The following is a 7823-nucleotide window of genomic DNA, read 5'->3' as shown; positions in this document are numbered from 1 at the left end:
AACATGCCAGATTTTCTGGGACAGGGTCAATTTCAAATGAACAGCTAAGTTTAATTTTGCCCTGGTGCTTTGTGAGAATTTCATCCAGACAAAGGAAGGAAATAGGCAACAGACACTTTGCTACACTCCTTGTCCTAGTTTTTGATTCGTAGTAGACGGTCACTCCCCTTTTAGGCATGTGGATATTTGGAAAGCCAGTATGGAAATGACTTAATTTTTTGAGGTCTGTGCCTCACAAATAAAATGTGCATCCCTCATCTTCTTATTTCCTTCCAGTGCTCGAGGGAGAAAGAAGACATGGAGTGAAGAGCTGCTTTATTTTCCAGAGAGAACAGGGGCACCGAGAGCTTGGAGGGATGGCTGTAGCTGTCAGTGCATTTAGTCCTGAATTTTTACCTCCTGGAATCCAGGGTCCCTCCCCTACCCCGCCAGCTGGATGAGTGATCACGGCGAAATAAAGATTCCAGGAGGCTCAGAGGCACACTCAACGTTCTGAGCTGAGTTTTATTAGTCAGCGCACTTATTGAATGCTAGGTGCTGTCAGTGGAGTTATAAAGATATGCATGATTCTGGCTCTGCCCCTACAAAGCTTGTGATGGGCATAGTCCCCTGGAGCAGAACCTCACTGAACGAGGCAGGAGGAACAATCTATTTGCCTCCAAGGATGCAGATGGTGATAACAATTACAGTTGTTTGAGGCCACGGGAGGATGAACTGGAACCGTAGCCTGGACTCAAAGATGGGTGGATTCCAACAGGAGAAGAGGGAAGGATTAGTTCTAACTGATCTGAAATTGGACATCCCGAGAGATTCCTTTAAAAGACCCTTTTCAAATTCTTTTTCTTACTCTTAAAAAATTCAGCTATCAAATGATGCCCACTATCCAATAATGTCCTTTCCATATAGTGAAAAATAAAGGGAAAATTAAGGGAACATAAAAGGGCAAGACTCATGCTTCATAATTCTTTGTTGAGCAAGGGAAAGCATTTGGGTTTTTCTCACCCTTGGATGAGCTGATGATGTGAGTCTAAGCAATTCACTGAAGCCACTTGGGAACAACCAAAAGCCAGGGTCCGAGCAGAACTACTAGCTTGGCAAATGCCTGTCTCTCTGGACCTCCCTGCGAGGCCAGTGAGGAATTTCAGACTTTCACTGACTTTAAAATCTGCTCTTCTGAGACTGAAGAAGGTGTAAAGAGAAGCTGTCTTCTCAGGTGGGGGCTGAGGTGGACCACGAGGGAAAGAATGGATGGACGAATCCGCTGAAGGTGCACAATCTGTCCCTCTAAATAATTTAAAATGACCTTCACATGCCCTCCAGAGTGGCCCCGGGAAATACATCACTAGATTCCTTCAGCCTTTTACCTAGCTCTGCTTCCCAGAGCCTGTGTTACACAGGCAGAAACCCCACCGTCATATTTCTCTCTGCCCTCAGGAACATTCACCAGTTGGGGGGGAAAAATAAGGCCAGAAAATTGTTGCTATGGGCTCTGTGTTGTGGAAGTTAAAATGAGGGTGCAAGAATCTGATTGCTTGATAGCTGCCCCCCGCCCCCCCATCTCTCTCTCTCACCCCCACCCCTTCTCGGCTCTCCTGAACCCCCACTTTTTCTACCCTTCCTCCCTCCCCCGGACTCGCAGGATTGCACACCAGTACCCCCCCGCCCCCCCCAAGCACACCGGGCCGGAGGAGAGCCTTACAGGTTGTCAATGAAACCTGGAATTATTTCCTTTGATGGCTTAGATAATAGTAGGAGCCAGAGCAATGAGTGAGGTCGTCTGAAACCAATGCAGTCCTGCCCGGGCCCCGGGAGCCAATCGCAGGAGCAGAGGGCGGGGCGTCGGCGCCCGCAGATAATTGCTAAGTGCCTCGCTAGCACAGTTGGTCCGCGCTGCCGAAAGGTCTGGTCGCCGAGGCAGGAACGCGCAATCCTCAGCGTGCACCATCCCCATAGCATCCCTCCAGGCTCCGCAGGCAGCGAGCCTCTGGGCACCGGGCCCCTCTGCTCCGCGGAAAAGGTACTCCCGCTGCGTCTCCCCGGGTGTGTGTGTGTGGGGGGGGCGCTGCTCCTGGTCCCCCATCCTCAGGGGCTGGCAGTTGAGCCTCTGTCGAGGGGGCGCAGGAAGAAAAGTTTAGGGGAGGAAACGTGACCAAGGAGGGAAATCCCCGTCTTCTGTTGGGAGGAAAACAAGCTGATGATTTGGGAAACTTCTGCGCTGTCTACAACTGGGGTTTGTTTACAACTCTTTCAATCAGTGGCGCTCAGGTCTGTGGAAATAGGTCTAGTCCTGGGCTAGGGTGCTGTGCCTGGGGTCGGGGTGTAGATTCGGGTTTGCTGGGTGAGGAGGGTTGGACCCTGGATGTGTTGGTTCCCCGCCACGCTGACCCCGCAGCTGGGAGGCCGGTTCTGGGACTGGCGATGGGGTGGTTGTGTTTTCCATCATAGGGTCTGCCCCCTTGACATTACGTGGACCTGCTGTGCCCCAGCTCTTGTGACCTTCGACTTGAGTCCTTCGTCAAACTTCTGTCTCCTTCCGTCCCCGCCCCCTCCCTTGCCCACTTTGTCTCAGCTCACTTAATCCACTCATGGGAGATGTGTGGCATCCTGGGGTGTGGGCGACCGTCCTGTGTGACCTGATGGGCGTCTGTCTGCAACACAAAACTTGGGGAGAAATCAACAAAGCAGTTCTCTGGGGTGTGTGTGTGGGGGGGTGGGGGAAGACATCACTAAATTGATTAGCTCCCGAAAACTCTGGAAGACTGTCCAGGTTTGGTGTCTATGGAAATAAAGGGGCTGGAAGGAAATTGAGTCCCTTGTGAAGGTTACACCTCACCAGGGATGGGCTGTCCATTAAGCAGGCCGGGGGCTCTGGATGGGGAGGGGGGGTGGGGGCTGGTGGGAGAAGCTGGCTCTGGTTGGGTGCGCAGGTGCTGCTGTGATTGAGGGGTGACTGGAGCCATCATCCCTGCTGTCTGTGATGACTGCTCTTCAAGGGAAAAGCTGGCCACCGCCGGAGGGCGGTCCAGCCTCGAGGCACCCTTGTTCGCTTGTGAACGGTGGGCCCACAACGGTGCGGCTTGATCTGAGTCCCACTCGTAGTCCTGGGGAGAAACCCTGCTCCCCAGATTCTGCCCACCAGGAGGTGTTAGGTCTGAGGGCCTGCTAGGAAGCAGCGTCCCTGTGGGAGAAGCGATGTGCTTGGTCTCAAACTTCCTTCCTGCTTTGGTGCAGGCAGCTCCTATTTGCATATTCCACAACATTGGCCAGGTGTGTCCTCCGACCTGCCGGGCCCTCAGAAGCTGCCGGCTTGGGACTGATCTTCCATCTCCCTGAGTCTCTCTGACCTCCAACCTAGACCCCCTAGTTGGGAGGTTCGAGTCTGGTCCTGGCCGCATGGGGATGTTCAGGCAGGGCTCCTTGAGGATACCCGGTCCCCAGGACAGCCTTCCCGCCGAGATGTGAATGTGTCCATTCTCTGGCTCCACTAATCACGTTCACTCTTTAATTCTTGTCTCCTTTAACCTCCGCAAGGGCTTCTCGCCCACCTTCTTTCCACAGCTATTTCGGGTGGGAGATGTTATTGCTGAAGCTTTACTCACAACGCTTTAAAAAAAAAAAAAAAGCTGGTTGACTCTTTTTTTCTTGGTCAGGATACAGTCAGCCTTCTCCTCTGCACATGTTGCCTGGCAGTAAACAAAACAAGCTTGCAACCCCGCAAAGGAGAACGCCTTTGTGTTTGGGAGCCTGGAGAGGATGCTGAACTTTTATTGGCTGTTGAGGCATCCTTGGCCTGAGACCTTCTCCTCTGTGGTCTGTCTGGGGCAGAGAGAGCCCACAGAGGCGACATCTAGCAGGTGGGGGATTTTGAAAGGGGAGGGGGTGGCTTTGGTTTTCAGGAAGGCAGTAATAACAACGGAACATGGCCTTGGAGTCGCAGGAGTGTTTAGAACCGGGGACAGGGAGTGAGATTGCGGGTCCCCTCTGCCGATGCTGATCTGCTAGATCTCTGTCGTGATAGAGGACAGTCAAAGTAAGGCTTTGAAACCCGGCTCGGAGTGGTGACTCATGCGGAGCTAGAAGGCAGGATGGGGGAGGGAGCACGGTGAGCTGCACCGTACAAGTGGGACACGCTGGGAACACTGGCTTTCCCGCTCCCCCTCCTCTCCTCCTCCTTCGTCTTTCTTGTAGTTCCCTATTTGGAACAAAGATCATTAAAATAACAACTTAAGGCTAAAAAGAGCATAATGGGAGCTAAAGAATAATTGACGGCACGCAAAACACCACCACTGCAACTTCACCTTGGATGGCGCCCCGTGAAACCCAGGATCCAGCCGCTCTGTCGTGCCATGCCATCCAGTTCGGAGAATCGCCGGCTGCTGTTGGGCTGGCTGGTTCCTTGTGAAGCCAGGCGCCTGTCTGTGTCTGAAGGGACTGATTAGTGTTCAGGAAATTAAATTTGTCACTTGTCATTTCATCAGACGTGGTAGCTTGGTCCCGGACCCTGGAGAAGCACCATCCACAGGGCCCTGCCCAACTGGCCAGCCAGGATGACGACTCCTTTAACCACTGTGCCGTGAAAGGGTCGCCTCTGTCTGCTTTCACAAGCCAGACAAAGTCCCTTCCTTACTTTTCGGCTCCTTTTCCCTGTTCTTCATTTCCTCATCAACACATCAGTAAATAATCTCTTTGCCAACCTGCTTTGATCTTGTCATTTTGTGCCAATTGTGCTCTTAAAGAACACTATCCCCTGAAATAGGATAGAAAACATGAAAATTTTGATCAGAGACGAACCTTCGAGTCTTCTCTCTTAAAATTTAATATTGCGATGTCAGGGGGTGGGGGCTTATTGTGTTAGGTGTATTTGTAAACACAGTGGAAATGTCTTCTTTTCTTCCTCCGGTAGATGTGTGAACTCCCAGTAATCCTGGGGAGCATGGGGGTGTGATTCTGGAGGTGGGAAAGAGTCTGGAGCAGCCTCTGAGGGTGGACAGGCTGGAGTATGATGCTTCTGCTTATTCAAGATACGGTGAAGGCTGTTTTGAAATCTAGGCTCTGAGATGCATTCACTCTACTCTGTGCTTTGCCCTCTACATTCTCCACTTGGAAACATTTTGTAGCCAGATTATTAGTAAATGGTTCACCTGCTTCCCCTTTCCATACTCTCAGTGGCCCCCGCCCACCTCCCACCTTGGGAGGGACTTCACAGGGCAGCAAGTGGATACCTGAATCATCTTACTTCATCCTGATGTGTGCCTGTCTTTTCTTCCTTCCCTTCTGGTTCTTCCTTGCTGTCACTTAAGGGCACCTTAGAGATTGAGATTTAATATTAGACACCATCCTTATCGCACGTCTGAGACCTGAGACCGTGTGCCGGAGGGAGTCAGGAATTCTGGAATGCACCTGGGGTCTGGCCCCAGGGGGAGCTCTGTGTTCAGGTCTGGACCTCACCCGGGCACCGAGGGTGGTGCAGAAACCCTGCATGAGGGCAGGGGCACACATCTTCTGGATGCACACTGACGCCCGCTTGATGCAGCCCCCGCCTTTGCAATGCTGAGCCCCAGCCCCCCTTAGCCTCTCATACGCGCTCAAGTCTGACCTTGGAAAACCTGCCTGCGGTGGCGTTTGTTTGTTAATCTTCTATTCTTTGTTTTGTTCTCTTCTCACCCCTAAATGTCTCTATCAAGAGCCTGGATGGAATTGACTTATTCCTACTAAAGTGTGAACCGTTAACAGTGTTGCACACACACTTTCAGGGATGTTTGAGTTCTCCATGGGATTCAAAGTGGAGTTTCTTTGTTAAGGGAGGTGAGTTTGGATCGGGAATGTCTGCGTAGCTGTGGTGCTTTGCTTGCCCGTTAAGGCTCCGTTCGTTCTGCTCTTACCCACGTTGAGGTCGCGCTGCAGTCCCCTAGAGCATTGTGCCGGCAGGGTTTGAGGGTCTAGCAGGTGAGGCTTGATCCCTCAGATCTGACCTTGAGCACTGAATCTATTTGCCTTTTCTGACTTTCACATAAAACCTGGGACTTGGGCTGTGTTCTCAGCCACCCTTTTTCTGCTCCGACCTTCTCTCAGGGTTTTGCCGCCCGTGTCCAATGTCCGTCCAGGGATGTAGCGGTTCTCAGAGGACTTGGGTTTACCGAGCTGCTCCGCCGCGAGCCGCCGCACTCGGCGATGTGTCCTGAGCTGGAGTCCCGCCGTGAAGGCAGGTTGGAACAGTGGATGTTGTACCAGAAGGAAAACAGGCTGAGGGGTGATGTAATAACCAAGTTGGGTTTAGGAGGGGATGTTATATGGAGGATGGTGACCAGCTGTTCTCCATCTCCAGTAAGGACTGAACGAGAGAAAATAGACAGAAATTGCAGCAGATGGACTTAGATTAGGTATGAGAAGAATTTTCCATCAGCCAGAGTTGTTAAAAAGGGAAGGTTTGGAGCCTCTGTGATGATCTTTAGGAAACGGATGAGCGGGGAATTCAGCTGGGGGAGCAGGTGGGGGGCTCTCAGGGCGTGGGGACAGGCTGGGGCCGTCTAGTGTAGGGCTCCTGGCCCGTTCCTGATAAGGGTCCTGTTTTTTTTTTTTTTTTTTAATTTCACCGAGACCTCACCTGTGCTCTGGGGCATCAAAGGGATGGAGAATCAGAGTCCCAGGAATGGAGGCAGGACACCCCGCTGCTGTCCTGCTGCTGCAAGGGGGGAAGACTCGATCAGGCTTGAGGACCTCATCTCAAGTCCAGCTTTTTGTTTCCAGATGTGTTGCCCAAGGTCTGGAGAGGTGGCCCAAGGCCTGGAGAGGTGACCTGACTGGGAGACCCGGGACCAGAATCAAGGTCCTCCATCCCAAGCCTGTAGCTCAATTTTTTTTTTCTTGCTTCCCAATTGAAGGGGCTGCTTCCTTTTCCTGGGCTGCTGTCTTCTATCCAAATGGCAGAGGCAGGGAGCCCTGCAGTTAGCATTGGTCATGGATTGCCCATCACGGATGCCTTGGAACTGACTCTAGCTTCCCTGGTTTACATGACTGATGCTGTGGTCTCCATCATTGGAAGAGAAGGGGCGTCTGCGAGGCCAGGGTTGGCAGGATGTGAGCCAGACCCGGGGGATAAAAAGGGGGATTGGGTAGAGCTGTGGAGACCAGGAAGAGAGAGAGGAAGGAAAATAAAGGATGATTTAGTCTGCTGGTTACCAAGGCAAGAGTCTTGAGATGTCTAGCTCTAACTCCTCATTGGATAAATGAAATAAAACAGGTCCACAGCACACGTGGGCTCTGGACAAGACATTTCACCAGTTACCTTCACCTGGCAAAACGGAATTTTGAATTTCATGCATCTCATTTCTAAGAGAAGCTTCTACAACAAGGGGCTAAAATTCTACCTTCCTTCTGGCCAGATCTGATTCATTTCTGGGCAGATCCACCTCCTGGGTGCTTGGAGGCCCAGGGCAGGGTGTGCACTTTGGCAGAGGCTGCTGTGTCAGGGTCTAGAAGCTGGCACCCCGGGGGCCCGGGGATGGGAGAGGATGTGGAGGGATGCTCTCGTGGCCTGGGGACCAACACAGAGGCTGGGCCTCTGGAGAAACAGGCAGAGGCCATGGACAGCTTCGCCCTGTGGTGCTTTGAGCCACGTGGGCAGTAAGATAAATTGGCAAAATGAACATCACCAAATAAATACATAATTAGAGGAAAAACTGGGAAAAAGGGAGAAAACACAGAGGCTGGTGCTGGGCTAGCTAGGGGTGAGTGCCTGGTGGGGAAGGTGGACAGCCATAGGTCAAGACCCAGAAGCAGAAAGTAGCGGGGCACTGGTGCCCTGGGGGTCACACTGGGTGTGA

General features: G+C 52.2%; 1 protein-coding gene across 1 annotated transcript in view; it reads left to right on the top strand.

The window, feature by feature from the left end:
* The first annotated feature begins 1892 nt into the window (after positions 1 to 1892).
* ZMAT4 (zinc finger matrin-type 4) overlaps positions 1893 to 7823 on the top strand; it is a 376376-nt gene continuing 370445 nt past the window's right edge. The window contains 1 exon segment of the mRNA NM_001076943.1: positions 1893 to 2017. The gene's annotated coding sequence lies outside the window, so the exon portion shown is untranslated.

Source organism: Bos taurus, chromosome 27 (assembly GCF_002263795.3).
Source record: "Bos taurus isolate L1 Dominette 01449 registration number 42190680 breed Hereford chromosome 27, ARS-UCD2.0, whole genome shotgun sequence".
Taxonomy (NCBI): domain Eukaryota; kingdom Metazoa; phylum Chordata; class Mammalia; order Artiodactyla; family Bovidae; genus Bos; species Bos taurus.
The sequence above is the reverse complement of the archived record's forward strand: the minus strand, read 5'-3'. Positions and strand labels throughout refer to the sequence as shown.